At 43.3% G+C, this 19,315-nt stretch overlaps 1 long non-coding RNA gene across 2 annotated transcripts; it reads right to left on the bottom strand.

Annotated features, from left to right (window-relative positions):
- Positions 1-10,803: 10,803 nt before the first annotated feature.
- Sec61gl1 (Sec61 translocon subunit gamma like 1) lies at positions 10,804-19,313 on the bottom strand. Of its 2 annotated transcripts, XR_010054439.1 has the most exons (5): positions 16,472-19,313; positions 15,755-15,891; positions 14,835-15,037; positions 14,584-14,750; positions 10,804-13,950 (listed from the first exon to the last, which is right to left on the bottom strand). It is a non-coding gene; the product is annotated as a Sec61 translocon subunit gamma like 1 (long non-coding RNA). The 2 variants fall into 2 exon arrangements; XR_001839466.3 differs by having other exon boundaries at positions 10,804-14,750.
- Between the last annotated feature and the right edge of the window lie 2 nt (positions 19,314-19,315).

Genomic DNA, 19,315 nt, shown 5'->3' on the forward strand with positions numbered 1-19,315 from the left:
TGATGTACTCTGTAATTGCTTCTCAGCTAAGTTTAGGACTTCATTGTCAGGGCTCAGGACGTCTGGAATGCTAGTCAAAGGCCAGGAAGAGATTGAAGCAATGGTGGGGCATTTTTCAGAAGCCTCTGGTTTGCTGACCCAGCCGGAAGAGACTGGGAGCAACCATATTAGATGGACTGGTTTACATCAGCTTTCAGGAAGTCCAGGGTTTGCCGATTCTTCAGGACCACCCGGAGCTTGGTAGGTTTGGGAACAGTTTGCTGGCCACAGCATTGATCCTGGATTGTATCTGTCAGCTTTAAGTGGAGATCCACTGGGAGAGATATAGACTAGGAACAGAAGATAAAGTCAAGGAGCATCGGGGAAATCCTTACACTTACCACCTTCAGGCCTGTGGTCCTGGGGAAGAGAAGAGCCCACCCTCAAGGTTAGGCAATAGCCCAGACTCAAGCTACTGACAGACAGGAATACTTATCTGGAGTCCATTTGACCTGTGTCTATGATAACAACATCCAGTGCTTTACCAAGGCTAGATGTATAGCTTATGAGAACTCCATTGATTAGTATGTGGGAACTCTGAACTTTTGAAATCTTAACACCATGCATCACCTTTCAGTCTCATTTTTCACATATCTTAAGTCATTTCCTTAGACTCTCATAACTAACACTTATATACCTTGTTACTTCCCTAGACCATTGCAACTTATCTAAACTTTAAGCCTTTCCCCACCACCACCCTATTATTTACTATGAAACACAGATGCTGATTACTGAGAACAGCCATTGAAAGACAAGTTCTTTAAATAAGGATAGGTGTGTCTGTTTCTCTCTTTCTGCATGAAGCCTGTAAGCAAAGTAAATCTACCTGTGAGTCTGCCTTTCTCAGCAGGAGACCAAGTAGCTCTAGAAAAAGCTATGCCTGATTTTTACATAGAAGGACCAACCAGATGGCTGCAGCCTTAAGGGGAGGGAGGAGCTGGCTGCTTGCTAAACAGATAAAGTTACATTACAACTAGTCGTCAGCATCGACAGAAATCTGAGAAAGGTAAAGGATATGTAACCCAATGTCCTCTGTATCAATTACAATGCGAAAAGACTTACTTTCTCCCTGAACAGTTACCCCAGGTTTCTCCATGGTGGTTTTGATGGCTTTGTTGGGGGCAGAAGTCATCAGTCTTCCGCCATCACACCGGACAGCACTGAGTCTCTTCAGCTGCTACACAGAGCAGCATCCGCCGGGCTCCCAGACTCAGACGGTCTGAGAGACTTTGCTGTAGTTGAGGAACTTGAAAACCTGGCCTACATCGGCAAGCCAAAGAGGAGCAGTCAGTTCTCCAGTGTCCTGCTTGTCCACAGTTTGGCCGGGGTCCTGGTGATGAGTGAGGTAAAAGACAGTTCTTCACTGAATGGCCAGCTTTGCCATATTTGAAGCAAGCTCCTGGTAGAGTTCATTTGTGTTCCTTTACAATCTTTTGGAGGAGTCCACAGGGCCACTACAGGGATTTGGCATTTTTATCTATCATGGTAAGTGCCTCCCACTGCCCCCCATTAAACACCTTAAATGTCATATTCTGTGGATTTATGAAGGGTTTGAGGACCATCATCTAGCTATTAAGTACATCTGATTTTAAATAAAGTTTATATGTTTTTAGTTACTTGCTCAGGCTTAACCTTGATAACTATAAAGAAAGCTAAAGGTTGCCCCTGTAATTAATTAATTTGTATTTAACATGACTACAAGTATAGTTCTGAGAAAAAGGACTCTGATTATTTGGAGCTGGAGAGATGGCTCAGCAGTTAAGAACACTGACTGCTCTTCCAAAGGTCCTGAGTTCAATTCCCAGCAACCACATGGTGGCTCATGATCCAGCGCCCTCTTCTGGTGTGTCTGAAGAGAGCAACAGTGTACACACATAAATAAAATAAAGGAATAAATCTTAAAAAATGTTAAAAAGAATATGATTATAAGGTGACAGAGCATTAACTCACACCTTTTTTTTATTTTTTAAAAATATTTTACTGACATTTGTGACTTGCATTATACCAAGAGACCCACATGAATATTTGTTTTTGTTCTTTTTTTATTAACTTGAGTATTTCTTATTTACATTTCTTTTTTTTTTTCTTTTCTTTTTTTCAGAGCTGGGCAAAGAACCCAGGGCCTTGCGCTCCCTAGGCAAGAGCTCTACCACTGAGCTAAATCCCCAACCCCTCTTATTTACATTTCAAGTGTTATTCCCTTTCCCGGTTTACTGGCCAACATCCCCCTAACCCCTCCCCCTCCCCTTCTGTATGGGTGTTCCCCTCCCCATCCTCCCCCCCTTTACCACCCTCCCCCCCAATAATCACTTTCACTGGGGGTTCAGTCTTAGCAGGACCCAGGGCTTCCCCTTACACTGGTGCTCTTACTAGGATATTCATTGCTACCTATGAGGTTGGAGCCCAGGGTCAGTCCATGTATAGTCTTTGGGTAGTGGCTTAGTCCCTGGAAGCTCTGGTTGCTTGGCATTGTTGTTCATATGGGGTCTCGAGACCCTTCAAGCTCTTCCAGTTCTTTCTCTGATTTCTTCAACAGGGGTCCTATTCTCAGTTCAGTGGTTTGCTGCTGGCATTCGCCTCTGTGTTTGCTGTATTCTGGCTGTGTCTCTCAGGAGAGATCCACATCCAGCTCCAGTCTGCATGCACTTCCCTGCTTCATCCATCCTGTCCAATTGGGTGGCTGTATATGTATGGGCCACATGTGGGGCAGGCTCTGAATGGGTGTTCCTTCTGTGTCTGTTTTAATCTTTGCCTCTCTATTCCCTGCCAAGGGTATTCTTGTTCCCCTTTTAAAGAAGGAGTGAAGCATTCACATTTTGATCATCCATCTTGAGATTCATGTGTTCTAGGCATCTAGGGTAATTCAAGCATTTGGGCTAATAGCCACTTATCAATGAGTGCATACCATGAGTGTTTTTCTGTGATTGGGTTACCTCACTCAGGATGATATTTTCCAGTTCCAACCATTTGCCTATGAATTTCATAAAGGCATTGTTTTTGATAGCTGAGTAATATTCCATTGTGTAGATGTACCACATTTTCTGTATCCATTCCTCTGTTGAAGGGCATCGGGGTTCTTTCCAGCTTCTGGCTATTATAAATAAGGCTGCTATGAACATAGTGGAGCACGTGTCTTTTTTATATGTTGGGGCATCTTTTGGGTATATGCCCAAGAGAGGTATATAGCTGGATCCTCAGGCAGTTCAATGTCCAATTTTCTGAGGAACCTCCAGACTGATTTCCAGAATGGTTGTACCAGTCTGCAATCCCACCAACAATGGAGGAGAGTTCCTCTTTCTCCACATCCTCGCCAGCATTTGCTGTCACCTGAATTTTTGATCTTAGCCGTTCTCACTGGTGTGAGGTAAAATCTCAGGGTTGTTTTGATTTGCATTTCCCTTATGACTAAAGATGTTGAACATTTCTTTAGGTGTTTCACAGCCATCCGGCATTCCTCAGCTGTGAATTCTTTGTTTAGCTCTGAACCCCATTTTTAATAGGGTTATTTGTCTCCCTGCGGTCTAACTTCTTGAGTTCTTTGTATATTTTGGATATAAGGCCTCTATTTGTTGTACGATTGGTAAAGATCTTTTCCCAATCTGTTGGTTGCCGTTTTGTCCTAACCACAGTATCCTTGGCTTTACAGAAGCTTTGCAGTTTTATGAGATCCCATTTGTCGATTCTTGATCTTAGAGCATAAGCCATTGGTGTTTTCTTCAGGAAATTTTTTCCAGTGCCCATGTGTTTGAGATGCTGCCCTAGTTTTTCTTCTTTTAGTTTGAGTGTATCTGGTTTGATGTGGAGGTCCTTGATCCACTTGGACTTAAGCTTTGTATAGGGTGATAAGCATGGATCAATTTGCATTCTTCTACATGCTGACCTCCAGTTGAACCAGCACCATTTGCTGAAAATGCTGCCTTTTTTCCATTTGATGGTTTTGGCTCCTTTGTCAAAAATCAAGTGCCCATAGGTGCATGGGTTCATTTCTGGATCTTCAATTCTGTTCCATTGGTCTATCTGTCTGTCTCTGTACCAATACCATGCAGTTTTTATCACTATTGCTCTGTAATACTGCTTGAGTTCAGGGATAGTGATTCCCCCTGAAGTCCTTTTATTGTTGAGGATAGTTTTAGCTATCCTGGGTTTTTTGTTATTCCAGATGAATTTGGAAATTGTTCTGTCTAACTCTTTGAAGAATTGGATTGGTATTTTGATGGGGATTGCATTGAATCTGTAGATCGCTTTTGGTAAAATGGCCATTTTTACTATATTAATCCTGCCATTCCATGAGCATAGGAGATCTTTCCATCTTCTGAGGTCTTCTTCAATTTCTTTCTTCAGAATCTTGAAGTTCTTATTGTACAGATCTTTTACTTGCTTGGTTAAAGTCACACCGAGGTACTTTATATTATTTGGGTCTATTATGAAGGGTGTCGTTTCCCTAATTTCTTTCTCGGCTTGTTTCTCTTTTGTGTAGAGGAAGGCTACTGATTTATTTGAGTTAATTTTATACCCAGCCACTTTGCTGAAGTTGTTTATTAGCTTTAGTAGTTCTTTGGTGGAACTTTTGGGATCACTTAAATATACTATCATGTCATCTGCAAATAGTGATATTTTGACTTCTTCTTTTCTGATCTGTATCCCCTTGATCTCCTTTTGTTGTCTGATTGCTCTGGCTAGAACTTCAAGAACTATATTGAATAAGTAGGGAGAGAGTGGGCAGCCTTGTCTAGTCCCTGATTTTAGTGGGATTGCTTCAAGTTTCTCTCCATTTAGTTTAATGTTAGCAACTGGTTTGCTGTATATGGCTTTTACTATGTTTAGGTATGGGCCTTGAATTCCTATTCTTTCCAGGACTTTTATCATGAAGGGGTGTTGAATTTTGTCAAATGCTTTCTCAGCATCTAATGAAATGATCATGTGGTTTTGTTCTTTCAGTTTGTTTATATAATGGATCACGTTGATGGTTTTCCGTATGTTAAACCATCCCTGCATGCCTGGGATGAAGCCTACTTGATCATGGTGGATGATTGTTTTGATGTGCTCTTGGATTCGGTTTGCCAGAATTTTATTGAGTATTTTTGCGTCGATATTCATAAGGGAAATTGGTCTGAAGTTCTCTTTCTTTGTTGGGTCTTTGTGTGGTTTAGATATAAGAATAATTGTGGCTTCATAGAAGGAATTCGGTAGTGCTCCATCTGTTTCAATTTTGTGGAATAGTTTGGATAATATTGGTATGAGGTCTTCTATGAAGGTCTGATAGAATTCTGCACTAAACCCGTCTGGACCTGGGCTCTTTTTGGTTGGAAGACCTTTAATGACTGCTTCTATTTCCTTAGGAGTTATGGGGTTGTTTAACTGGTTTATCTGTTCCTGATTTAACTTCGGTACCTGGTATCTGTCTAGGAAATTGTCCATTTCCTGCAGATTTTCAAGTTTTTTTGAATACAGGCTATTATAGTAAGATCTGATGATTTTTTGAATTTCCTCTGAATCTGTAGTTATGTCTCCCATTTCATTTCTGATTTTGTTAATTTGGACACACTTTATGTGTCCTCTCGTTAGTCTGGCTAAGGGTTTATCTATCTTGTTGATTTTCTCAAAGAACCAACTTTTGGTTCTGTTGATTCTTCCTATGTTCCTTTTTGTTTCTACTTGGTTGATTTCAGCTCTGAGTTTGATTATTTCCTGCCTTCTACTCCTCCTGGGTGTATTTGCTTCTTTTTGTTCTAGAGCTTTTAGGTGTGCTGTCAAGCTGGTGACATATGCTCTCTCCTGTTTCTTTCTGCAGGCACTCAGAGCTATGAGTTTTCCTCTTAGCACAACTTTCATTGTGTCCCATGAATTTGGGTATGTTGTACCTTCATTTTCATTAAATTCTAAGAAGTCTTTAATTTCTTTCTTTCTTTCTTTCTTTCTTTCTTTCTTTCTTTCTTTCTTTCTTCCTTGACCAGGTTATCATTGAGTAGAACATTGTTCAACTTCCACGTATATGTGGGTGTTCTTCCCTTATTGTTATTGAAGACCAGCTTTAGGCCATGGTGGTCTGATAGCACACATGGGATTATTTCTATCTTTCTGTACCTGTTGAGGCCCGTTTTTTGACCAATTATATGGTCAATTTTGGAGACAGTACCATGAGGAGCTGAGAAGAATGTATATCCTTTTGCTTTAGGATAGAATGTTCTATAAATATCTGTTAAGTGCATTTGGCTCATGACTTCTCTTAGTCTGTCTACGTCTCTGTTTAATTTCTGTTTCCGTGATCTGTCCATTGATGAGAGTGGGGTGTTGAAATCTCCTACTATTATTGTGTGAGGTGCAATGTGTGTTTTGAGCTTTAGTAAGGTTTCTTTTACGTATGTAGGTGCCCTTGTATTTGGGGCATAGATATTTAGAATTGAGAGTTCATCTTGGTGGATTTTTCCTTTTTTGATGACTTTTGGTTGAAAATTGATTTTATTAGATATTAGAATGGCTACTCCAGCTTGCTTCTTCCGACCATTTGCTTGGAAAGTTGTTTTCCAGCCTTTCACTCTGAGGTAGTGTCTGTCTTTGTCTCTGAGGTGTGTTTCCTGTAGGCAACAGAATGCAGGGTCCTAGTTGTGTATCCAGTTTCTTAATCTATGTCTTTTTATTGGGGAGTTGAGGCCATTGATGTTGAGAGATATTAAGGAATAGTGATTATTGCTTCCTGTTATATTCATATTTGGATGTGAGGTTATGTTTGTGTGCTTTACTTCTCTTTGTTTGTTGCCAAGACGATTAGTTTCTTGCTTCTTCTAGGATGTAGCTTGCCTCCTTATGTTGGGCTTTACCCTTTATTATCCTTTGTAGCGCTGGGTTTGTAGAAAGATATTCTGTAAATTTGGTTTTGTCATGGAATATCTTGGTTTCTCCATCTATGTTAATTGAGAGTTTTGCAGGATACAGTAACCTGGGCTGGCATCTGTGTTCTCTTAGGGTCTGTATGATCTGTCCAGGATCTTCTGGCTTTCATAGTCGCTGGCGAAAAGTCTGGTGTGATTCTGATAGGTCTGCCTTTATATGTTACTTGACCTTTTTCCCTTAGTGCTTTTAATATTCTTTCTTTATTTTGTTCGTTTGGTGCTTTGACTGTTATGTGACGAGAGGAGTTTCTTTTCTGGTCCAATCTATTTGGAGTTCTGTAGGCTTCTTGTATGCTTATGGGTATCTCTTTCTTTAGGTTAGCTAAGTTTTCTTCTATGATTTTGTTGAAGATATTTACTGGTCCTTTGAGCTGGGAGTCTTCACTCTCTTCTATCCCTATTATCCTTAGGTTTGATCTTCTCATTGAGTCCTGGATTTCCTGTATGTTTTGGACCAGTAGCTTTTTCCACTTTACATTATCTTTGACAGTTGAGTCAATGATTTCTATGGAATCTTCTGCTCCTGAGATTCTCTCTTCCATCTCTTGTATTCTGTTGGTGAAGCTCGTATCTACGGCTCCTTGTCTCTTCTTTTGGTTTTCTATATCCAGGGTTGTTTCCATGTCTTCTTTCTTGATTGCTTCTACTTCCATTTTTAATTCCTTCAACTGTTTGATTGTGCTTTCCTGGAATTCTGTCAGGGATTTTTGTGACTCCTCTCTATGGGCTTCTACTTGTTTATTAATGTTTTCCTGTGTTTCTCTAAGGGACCTCTTCATGTCTTTCTTGAAGTCCTCCAGCATCATGATCAAATGTGATTTTAAATCTAGATCTTGCTTTTCTGGTGTGTTTGGATATTCAGTGTTTGCTTTGGTGGGAGAATTGGGCTCCGATGATGTCATGTAGTCTTGGTTTCTGTTGCTTGGGTTCCTGTGCTTGCCTCTCGCCATCAGATTATCTCTAGTGTTACTTTGTTCTGCTATTTCTGACAGTGGCTAGACTGTCCTATAAGCCTGTGTGTCAGGAGTGCTGTAGACCTGTTTTCCTGTTTTCTTTCAGCCAGTTATGGGAATAGAGTGTTCTGCTTTCGGGCGTGTAGTTTTTCCTATCTACAGGTCTTCAGCTGTTCCTGTGGGCCTGTGTCTTGAGTTCACCAGGCAGGTCGCTTGGAGCAGGAAGGTTGGTCTTACCTGTGGTCCTGAGGCTCAAGTTTGCTCGTGGAGTGTTGCTTATTAGCTCTTCGCGAGGGCAGCAACCAGAAAGATTTGCACCTCCCTTTCCGGGAGCTTCCATGCACCAGGGTTCCAGATGGCGTTTGGTGTTTTCCTCTGGAATCAGTAATGTGGGCAGAGTGCAGTCTCTTCTGGTTTCCCAGGCGTGTCTGCCTCTCTGAAGGCCCAGCTCTCCCTCCCACGGGATTTGGGTGCAGAGAACTGTTTATCCCGGTCCCTTCAGGTTCCGGTGGTGTTTCAGACGCAGGGGACCCGCTGCTCCTGTGCCCTTATCTCCAGGAACCCAGAGGCCATATACAGTTTCCTCTTGGGCCAGGGATGTGGGCAGGGGTGGGCAGTGTTGGTGGTCTCTTCCACTCTACAGCCTCAGGAGTGCCCACCTATCTGGGGGGTGAGCTCTCTCTCCCACGGGGTTTGGGAGCAGAGAGCTGCTGTGGGCAGGGATCCTCAGGATTGGGAATCCCGCTAAAAACCGGAAGTGTCCAGTCCTAGAGGAATTTTGCCTCTGTGTCTAACTCACACTTCTTAATTATCTTTCTGTTTACAAGTTAGTAGCTTTAATTAGATTAGGGTTTTCCAGTTTTATCCCTGTTAAGCCTTAAATTTTAAAATGAAATTTTAATTGAAGTTCCTTTGGCATCAAAATAGAACTTTAAGCCACAAACACAGACCATAGGCAGATGGGACCGTTACCTTTTTTATCCTTTCATAATATACCCATACAGAATATCACATATTCTTGTATGAGTTAATTTATCCAAATAGCTAAAGCTTACCACAGTTAGCAAGACAAAGGAGCTAGATATGCAACTTCAGCTCGGTTTGTCAGTCTAAAAAGACCTTAGGAATTTATAAACCTATTTATCAAACACGCATTATGTATAAAACATTCACTGTTTCTTATCTAAAACATTCCAGAATCTTGGTGTTGAACCTAGCTAAGACTTGAGTAGTTAGACATACATACTTGGAACAGATATTTAACCTTAGGAATTTATACAGGGTAATGAGGAGGAGGTTGAATTCCTATAACATGTTCTCTCCTTAACCTTAGCAAAGATGGCTGCCAGCCACATGGCTGCTATTCACATCAAGGTGAGCCCATCGGGCACACACAGGTTCTATTTATCTCAATTTTTCTAAACAAGAGTTGAATCTGAGTCACCAGGCATGTGGCAGATGTTTAACTGTCAACCCTTTCATTATGAGTTTTATGTTAATTTCTTGTTATAGATTGTACCATTTTTTTAAAACCATACCAAACAAACGTATAAATCCTGAGGTACAGAAAGTTCACACAATATTCTTAAAAACCTTGAGATCCCTAACAGGGACTGTTTACTTTCTAGCTGTTTAAAGCACATGGTGCCTTCTCCTGGGCTGTTCTGTTCTGTTCTGTTCTGTCACAGTTCCTAAGTGGCCTAAAATGGAGATTTTTCAAGGAAACTTTTATTTTCTTTAAAAAGAAATTCCAACATAATATTTTTATTACTTGGAAATTTCACATCATGGACCCTGATCACACTCACTTCCCACTCTTCCCAGGTCCTCCTCCCCCACCAGAAGAAAAGAAGAAGGAGGAGTCAAACTCCCAAGGGCTGGCCCCTTAAGGAAAACTGAGTCCTTCCCCACTTGCACCCCTACCAGAAGCTATCACTTGTGGGGAGTTACACTTGTGCATCCTTATCACAATTTTAAGCTTTCTCTTTGATAGCTTTCTGTCTAGGCTGTTACTTTTGTGGGATGGGGTGGGGAGGGGATAAGGGTTGTCATAGGAGCCTTCCACGTCCTTCCTCAACTATGGTATGCCTGCAGTCGATACGACTACAAGGATTTTCCTTGCCCTTTGCAGTCAGCAGGAGCTTGGATCATGGGCATCCACACGGCCTCTGGTGTCAGCATGGTCTCCAGTGGTATAAACACCATAGATATTAACATGGCCCTCTGCCATAGCATGGGCCATAGACACCATCATAACCCTAGGCAGTAGCACAGGCCAAGAACATCAACATGGCCTCTGGGAAATACAGGCCACAGACACTACTATGGTCCCCAATGGCAGCCTCATCCCTGGATATCAACATGGCTTCAGGCAGTAACCTGGACATCCACCTGGCCTTTGGTAGTAACATAGACCATGGACCCCGACATGGCCCTCTAGGAGAACATGACCCACAAACATCAATATAGCTTCAGAATGCCCGGATTACAACATCAGCATGACCTTCAGTGGCAACACAGGTCATGGACATTAGTATGCACCCCCCCACCCCACCCCCCACCCACCCCTCGCTGTAGAATCATGGACCTAACATGGCCCTCAGCAGTAGCACAAACCACAGACATTGACATGGCCTCCATGGCCTCCAGCAGCACCACAGCCTGGGACAGTGGACCATAGATACCAACATATCCTTCAGGGGCAGCACAAACCATGGAGGTCTTTTGAGAAGGTTCAACTCAGAAACCAAGGGTGATCATACAGGTGGGCAGTGTGTTTGGGGGCCTGAATCTGCACAAGCTCCAGAGTGCTGCCCTACACCTGGTTGGCCCTACTCAGCAACGTATTCCCTCATCCTCTGAAGACTTCTCTCAAGTCTGTCACCTCTAGTCCCACCCCTCACCACCTCCCACTCATGACTGTTCCTCCATTTTGCCCACCTCTCCATCATGTATTCCTACATCATAGTGGCATAATAAACTGTAGTGTGTGTGTGTGTGTGTGTGTGTGTGTGTGTGTGTGTGTGTGTGTGTGTGATTTTTCTCCCAAAGAGCTTTACATGAAATATTCATTATAACAAGTAGTTGGTCTGGTTCCAAGTTTCTGGTTTCTGAAGCACCATAAATACTGGACCACTGCTAAGTCTGTGGCATCCTGGTATCTTTCTATTGCCCAGAGGAAGGGTGATGTTGCAACTAGGCAGAGTGTCCAGGGCAGCTTCTTTGTTAGCTCCTGACTGCCAAACACCTCCCTGCCCTTGATGTCTGCCACCTGGAGGCTTGCCAGACTCCACCCACCTTTGTGTTGTAGCCTGAGGGTTACCACTGCCCTGTAGTCTCCACCTCTCAGCAGAGCAAGAAGCACAGACTGCAGCCACAGCATCACCATGATGGCAAGCCTAAGACCGGCCCTACTCGGTAATTTCATGTTTCTGCATGAGCTCAAGGCTGCCACACATCTCCCTGTCCTCCCTGGCAGTGTCCAGCAGTTCATCATGCATGACCTATGTGCTTACGGCCTGTTGGCTGAGTGGTGGTAAAGGGTATATATTCATCTGCTACTGAGGGCTCTGATCCACTGTCTTTCTTTCCAATTTTATGAGTCTATTTTGCAAAAGCATCTTCCCATAAGACTTTGAAAGATCCCCGAAGGGAGACCCTTACTCAAGTCTTGGGAAGTCTCGGACCCCCGACACAGAGACCATTTTGGGTGTAACACACAAAGGCAAGGTTTATTACAGAGATCTATTATGGAGATCTCCGGGCCGACACGTATCCCACGCAGAAGACAGAGGTGTCGACCCCAAGTGGCTGGGAGAAGGGCTTTTTAGAGGAAGAAGTCACAAGCTCCAGGAGATGAGGGGATGTCAAAAGGAAATACCAAAAATGTCACAAAGGGAAACTCTCAAAGTCACAGGATTGTTCTTAAGACTCTAGGGTTTAAATGAGGGGAAAGGTCAAGCTCTCATTCTCCTGAGAACAGATCTTGATTCCTGTCCTTTAGGGTAAATGTTTGTCAGAGTTGATGAGGCATCTGCGTCTGAAACACATCTGGTTAGGCTTGGCCCGTTTCCTGGAATACTTTCTGCAGGACAAAATGGCTGGAGGGCACAATGGGGGCTTGAACAAACATCACAGGGGCAGAACAGAATCCATTACTCATTTACTCAGGTCCGGTGATAAGCAAAGTGTCAGTGAGTCTATACCAGTTCTCCTGCATTTTTAACAATCTGTCTTCCTGAGTCAGATCCTGTTGCTGAGTTTTGAGCTAATTTAAAACCCTATCTCTCAACTTGCCTGTTATTGCTGTTGCTGTTGTTGCTGCTGTTGTTGCTGTTGGTGTTGTCATTGTTGTTCCAGAGTTGCTGTGAGCTCTGCATATTCCATGGGTCTCTCAGAATCCTCAGAGCTCTGAGGCAGGTGCCAATGGCCACCATCATCTTTGTTCTCACCAGCCCCAACCCCGAAGGAGACTTAAACAAGCATGCTTGGGGGGAGGGGTGCAGAAAAAAAGAAGGCCATAGCACAATTTCAGATCCAGCGTTTTTATAGAGTAGAACAACACAAAACAGTATCTTAATTTTATCCGGACCTCAAAGACACCTGAATCCCTGCAAAACTGAATCCAGTGGCCAGAGGGTGAGGCCAGAGCAAGCAGAGAACAGAGGAGGCTCAGAGCAGAGAGCAAAGAAGGCTTGAAGATAAGAGATTTGGGGACATTTGTTTGTGCCATGGCAGAGGAACAACCTGTGAGAATTTGGAAATCTAGTGCCCCTCTAGCTAAGAGCCCTGAGGACAGGCGAGCTCCCATAGCACAACAGGCAGCAGGTGGCAAAACAAAGCAGGTGGAGGTACTTATGGTCGCCATGGATCTGCCTACTATGATTGCCAGCACCACCCTACACTGGCTGGGGTCGGGCAGAGGCAGCCTGAGAGCCCAGTGCTTAGAGACAGGAGTCACCTGAGAGATGGCTGGCAAGAAGACTTCCTTCAGAAGCAGAAGAGATGGGAGAAACTTAGAGGAAAGGATTTTAAACAGGGGCTTTGACAGATGGAGAACTACGGTATATTAGAGGCCCAGGAAGGCATAGAGAAATGCCCGATGAACCTGTGAAACAGCAGACTCCAGTCTGGCAATGAGAAAGGGAGAAAAGAAGAAACAAGTTGTTTGCCATGGCTAGAGACAGAAGAAGCTCCAGGTGGGAGGTGAGAGACAGATCGAGCTAGTGAGGCAGCAGCCCAAAGCAAAGAAGAGCAATGGGGCAAGAGAGACGGAACAAGATCCAGGAGGGAGCTGGAAGACAGGGCTTAGCAGCCCAGGAGGGGTGGGAGAAGCAGTCTGACACACTGGTACAGCTTTTGTAACTGTAATAGGCTCCAGGAGCCAACAGAGACAGAGCAGGCAGCTCTGGTGACACTTACCTGAGTCTCAGGAGACAGTGTTGTTGAAGTTTGATTTCCCATGCCTGACTGTAAATGGAAAAGATTAATGGGGCACAGAAACACAGACAGGGGAAAGAGACATTGAAAACGAATGCAACAAACAAGACAGAAATCGGTGGCCACCAAGACAAACCAGATCCTGAGGGTGAGAAGGGGAATCCTGGATACGGGAATTCCTACCATGTGTCCCTTTGTCCATGAGTTCCCCCAATTTCCCAGAAAGACTAGGAACCTGAAACCTAGGTTTATCTTATGTCCAGAGGTACCGAATATAAATGTAGGTAGACTTCTTCAAAAACATTTAGGGGGAAAGTTGGAGAGGGGCAGTTGATTCCTAGGGCCAAGGAATGTTCTCTCCGTGACCTCTCCTTGGACTGACAGCCCTGATCCTTGACTAGGGTCAGGGGTGAGGGAGTCTTCTCTGAAATGTTGGTAGGAGCCCCCAAGTATTAAAGGGTACCTGAAGAGAAAAATTCCCAAGGTGTGTGGATAAGTCATATGGAGTCTTTACCTCCAGTGGGTTGTCTCAGGCATAGTAGCAGGAAGCAGCCTTGACCTCCATTTTATCAAGTTTTTAAAGGCAAAAACTGCAACTGTGATGTGTGCTGAAAAGCAGCTCTGGACATCTGTAGTAAACAAGAGTTTACAGAAGCAGAGAGATATCAGTTTAGTGGCCAGGCTGTTCTCCAAACCTTTAGGTCGGGGACACGTTGTTACTGCCAGAAGACATAAGTTGTTAAATGAAAATCTCAGTGCCGGGCACTGGTCCCTAGGAATTTAGAGATCAGAGAAGCCCAGAGGTATCCCAAACAACCCAGGTTATTGCCACTGCTCTTGGTTGCCCCCCATAACTAGATGGTAAAACCTATTATGGAAAACACTGGTTGCAAGATGAAAGAAATTGACCTTGAATTGTCTGGGGAACTCTTGCCCTACTGACTAGCTTTAATAGTGCTAGAAGGGGCTTTGCAGGATGCTGGAGGAGAAAAGATAGGACTAGTATGCTACAATACTGACCTTCTGACTGTTGCAATCGTGGCAAGACAGTTTATGGAGGTAACCAGCTGTTTTCTAGGTTGGATGTAGGCCTGTTCTACAGGAGGGATTCATGCCTTGTTCTGAAAACCCAGTCAAAACCCAAGGCTGGGGAAGTCAAAGGCCCAAGGGAAGAACCCTTTGATTATGTTTGCTAATGGTCATATTATCAAACTGCCTTCTAACTATGTATGTCTACATCCACAGATGTGTGCTGCTCTCACCCTTTGCCAGGGAAACGTCTTCATACAGTGGGTAGCAGTTGACTTAGGTCTCCATGCCAAGTAGGAGTGAGTGTAAGTGCTCAGCTTTGGATGGATCGTCCAGATAGCTGCTCACCACCCAACACGCAGGAGCCATTGCAGAAGACCGAGCAGAAATTATATAAGAGCTGCAGATGAGGAAGAGAGCTGTAAAATGTTCTCTGGCCCACGACAGGGCTATTGCATACAGGAATTCAAAGCAGCGGGCTTACCTGCACAAGATCAAGCCTGTTCAAATTCAGCATGGAGTGGGGAAGAGCTCCCAAGGTTCCACCTCTGAGAAGATATTGGCCTTAATGACTGTCAGGTGAGAGTCGCTCTTCTCTGTGGGTGTCGACCAGTAGGCTGCCCAAACCTCAGGGGATGGCTGGATACCCATGTCCACATGAGCAACATGAAGTGGATTGAGTGTGCTCTTAAAACAGAAAAAGGACATGAATTTGGAAGAGAGATGTGTTGGTGGGAGCTGGGAAGAGTTGGATGGTGGGGTTGCAGAGTGGACACTATTAAGATTTATAGCATATATGTATTAAATCCTTACATAATTAAAAAATTTATAAAATGGCAATTACTAATATTTAAATTAAAAACAAGAAGCACTTGGAGGGGGGAGTATTTACCTGACACCCATACTAACTGCTACTGTACTCCAAATAACCATGATCTGGAATCATTAAAGTGTCCATCCCAAGATGAATACAGAAAGGAGCGGAGAGAGATGGCAGGCAGGCAACAGATGACAGACAGACAGACAAACAGACAGACAGACAGATGATAGAACAATACACTAAAAACTAAGGGAATCCTGTTGTTTTCAACAGTATGATGGTTCTAGAGGGCATTACGTTAAGGAACAGAAAGAATATAATCTCATTTTCAAGTGGAAAAAATGAACTCATAAAAATAGAGTAAAACTGAGATTTGGAGAGTAAGCAGTTTTGTTCAAAGGTCACAGAACGTGAGCATTGGATAGGTTTCATCAGTCTTAGTGATTGCATCCAATAAAAACATCTGATAATGCTTGATAACTACTATACACATGGATTTTAAGTATTTTCATAACAAAAAGTATATGCATTAATGCACATGTTAAACATGAATAACTCAACAATGTGCAAATATACTAAAATACCATGTTGTGAGGCTGGAGAGGCGATGGCTCAGCAGTGAAGAGCACAGACTGCTATCGCAGAGGTCCCGAGCTCAGCTCCCACCTTTAGCTGCAGCTCCAGGAAACCTGAATCCCTCTCTTCTGGACTCTGAAGATACCTGCATACACCCATATACAGATACATGTACACAAAACTAAAAATAAATAAAAACAAAACAAATCTTAAAGAAAATTTAATCTTTTAAAAATGTGTGTACATTATAAACACAATTTTGCATGTAGGTTAAGAACAAAGAAAAATCAAGATCAAATTTCTATTAAAAAATTTCTCAAATATTATGAAGTCAGATTGCATTCAGAAGATGCTCATAAACTGTTCTTCCACAAATAATTAAAGTGCGCTCGTTACTGGACGTGCACTTAAGGAACAGCATAGGAGTCTGAAGAGGCAAGCTTTCCCACTGGAGCGATCCTTAACATTTTAAATTGAGATTTATAGAAATATTTAGTTATGTGATAACAAGAGAAATGGTATCCTTTTCTTCCGTGTCCAATACTACCCTCCTGTGGTAACATGGCTCTTTCACAACCCCTCACAACTTAAAAACAAAAGAAACAAATCACTAAGAATTCTCACTGCATCTACAAACCGCTAGGAAACCTCTACTGCTACTGAGTCAAGCTAATTTGTGAGCACTAGGCTCCAGCTGCGCCATTTTAACTGAAATTGATATTTACCGTAAATGCATCATGGCGTCTGGAACCCCAGCAATTTATGTGAGAGTACACTGGGAAAAGAAAACCAAAAGAAGTCAACGTTCAGTTGTTGTCTTCAGACTGCTTTAGGAAGTAACCTCCTCGCAGAGGCTCACGGGAGGTTGCAACACAGTCCAAAGAACTTTGAACTACATAGGCATGTATAATGTGTCAAAAACCTTGTCCTGTGAAGGAAAAACAACAACAACAACAAAGGTACTTACTTTATGTTTTGCAGAAATGGTACTTAGCTACTCCCATTGGGACAGACACTTAGAAAACCCCACTATAGGCCAAGCTGTCTTTGGTGGTTTGTGTAAGAATTGCTCTGTAGGCTCATATATTCTAACGCTTAGGGATCAGGGATCAACACCATTTGAAAGGATTTGGAAGTGTGGACTTGCTGGAGGAGGTGTGGCCTTGGAGAAAGTGTGGCCTTGGGGGAGGTGTGGCCTTGGAGGAGGTGGGGTCTTGTTGGAGGAAGGTATCACTGGCGGGTGGGCTTTGAGATTTCAAAAGCCCAAGCCAGATCCCTGGCTCTCCTGCAGCCTGCAGATCTCCTACCCCCTCACTATGTCTGCCTGGCCGCCATGCTTCTTACCATGACTATGGGCTAGCCCTCTGACACTGTAAGCAAACCCAAATTACTTTCTTTTCATAAGAGTTGCCGTGGCGGTGCTGTCTTTTCACAGCAATAGAGCACTGACTAAGACACTGTCACTCAAGGAAAAAGTCACTCCAGCACCAAGTGGAAGGTTGTAGACACAGCGACCAGTGACATTTTGTTCCACTGATAGAAAAAAAAAAAAAAAAAAAAACAACTGCAGATTGTTCTGAATCATGGCATTGTGTTTTCAGTTCTATTTTAGTTTCTGTGACACATGAGGGTTTTGTGAGCAGTTGCTAACATGAATTCTGAAACAATCGGTATAGTGGTGACTGTCTTTATTTGATGGGTTATAAGCTCACTTTTTTTAAACTTTTAAGTTGGAAGAAGAAACAATCCCTTCATTTGTATCAACCCAACATTCCTGCATGGAAGCCCTAACCCTTAAGTCCCACAGCTAGAGATCAGAACCAAGGAGACCATAGTTAAAGGAGGTCACAAGGATTGTGTTCTGTCCAGTATTAGTACACAAAAGGGACACCCTTGACACACCAGGAGGAAAGGCCTTCTAAGGACACATCAAGAAGACTGCATCTGCGAGAGAGAGAGCTCTCACCAGGACCTAAACAGGCTGCTATCTTGAGATAGGACTGTCCTGCCTCCAGAATTGTGAGGAATAAATAACCTGTCACTTACCTCCTCAGTGTATGGTATTGTGTTACCAGCTTGACAGGCATGGGTTATAAAGCCAGGAAATGCAGTTACCAAACACATCTGTGATGCAGAAAAGGCAGCCGTAGATGTTGGCCAGTGAGAAGCGGAACGTTCCTAAAACATTCCCACGCTCACAGAAAAGTAGAATGCAGTGGAGGATCGCTTCTCCTTAGTGCCTACTAACTCTAGGACTGAATGCCTAAAACCAAGTGTTTTGCTCCAGGCACACCTTCCTTTAACACTTTTTAGAGACTGGGTATTTTTTACCCAAACATAAAGCTTTGTGGCAACCCTGAACCAAGAAAGTCTATCAAGCTGTGCTCTTGTGACGTATCTGTGTCCTGTGGATCTTGGTAATTTTCACAGTATTTCAAATGCTTTTAAATCCAAGCGATCTGGAGCTAATGACCTTTTATGTTACTAAGGTAATTTGGGGTGTGGGGTGGGATGATTAATGAGCCTTTTCTCTACAAAATAGAGACTTTAACCAAGAAGTGTATAAATTCTAACTGTGCCACTAAATGAAATGGCCATTCTATCATCTTTCTCACTCTCCTCAATTTATTTCCCATGATGTAAGAATATGAAAATCACATCAGTAACTCTATCACGGCTTCATAAATGTTCAGTGAGAGAACTAGTCACAAACTCTCATCTTTAACCAAGAGCTAGAAAGATTGGCCTAGTAAGCAAAGTGTGTCAGGACTCCAGACAGACCAACAGCCAGCTATTTGACCAAAGAGTTCGCCATACTGAGAACACAAGGACAAACTTCCAGTGAGCATGTGAATGGTAGATGAACAGTCTCTGAAGCACTACCCCAGTGAGAACGTGAGTGGTAGATGAATAGTCTTCTTGCTGATATAAAGCTTTGGTGGCCAGGATGTCCTGCTGTATCATACCAGTCCCACCATGATGGACTGACATCTCTAGAAGAAAACAGTTGAAGAGCCGCAGCTCAGCCCATGAGGCTTAAGAAAAAGAAACACCTCCACACATAAACATGCAAGATAAGGTTAGAAACACTGCTGCGCTACCCAAAGCAAGCTGTTTAGACCCTCGCCAAGAAAACTGATGAGTGCAGCCACAAGATGACACGAAGGCCACCAGGAGCTTCAGCACTAACAAGAGGTCAAGGCCTGGATTCATAGATCCAGGCTGATTTATCTGCAATTAAAGCCCTGGGTTATCAAAGAGCTATGACAGAGATGAGTAACAAGTATGTCGTTGTTGGTGGTCTAGGTTTGGGCTTGATGGGACACTTGTTGAGACAAAGTTTTGCTATGTAGCCCAGAATACACTGTGTAGACCAGGCTGGCCTTGAGGGGTCACCTGGCTCCACGTCTGAGTTCTGGGATTACAGGCGTGCACCCCTACACTTGGATCACTGCTGTTGTTTGCGTGCCTGCTAACACAGCATCTTCGTGGCAAACATATAGACACATGTGATTTTTACCACCAAGTCTTCATTTGATTTTCAATCCCCATCCCCCTCCCTTCGCCCC

Source organism: Rattus norvegicus, chromosome 8, assembly GCF_036323735.1.
Source record: "Rattus norvegicus strain BN/NHsdMcwi chromosome 8, GRCr8, whole genome shotgun sequence".
In the NCBI taxonomy this organism is placed as follows: Eukaryota; Metazoa; Chordata; class Mammalia; order Rodentia; family Muridae; genus Rattus; species Rattus norvegicus.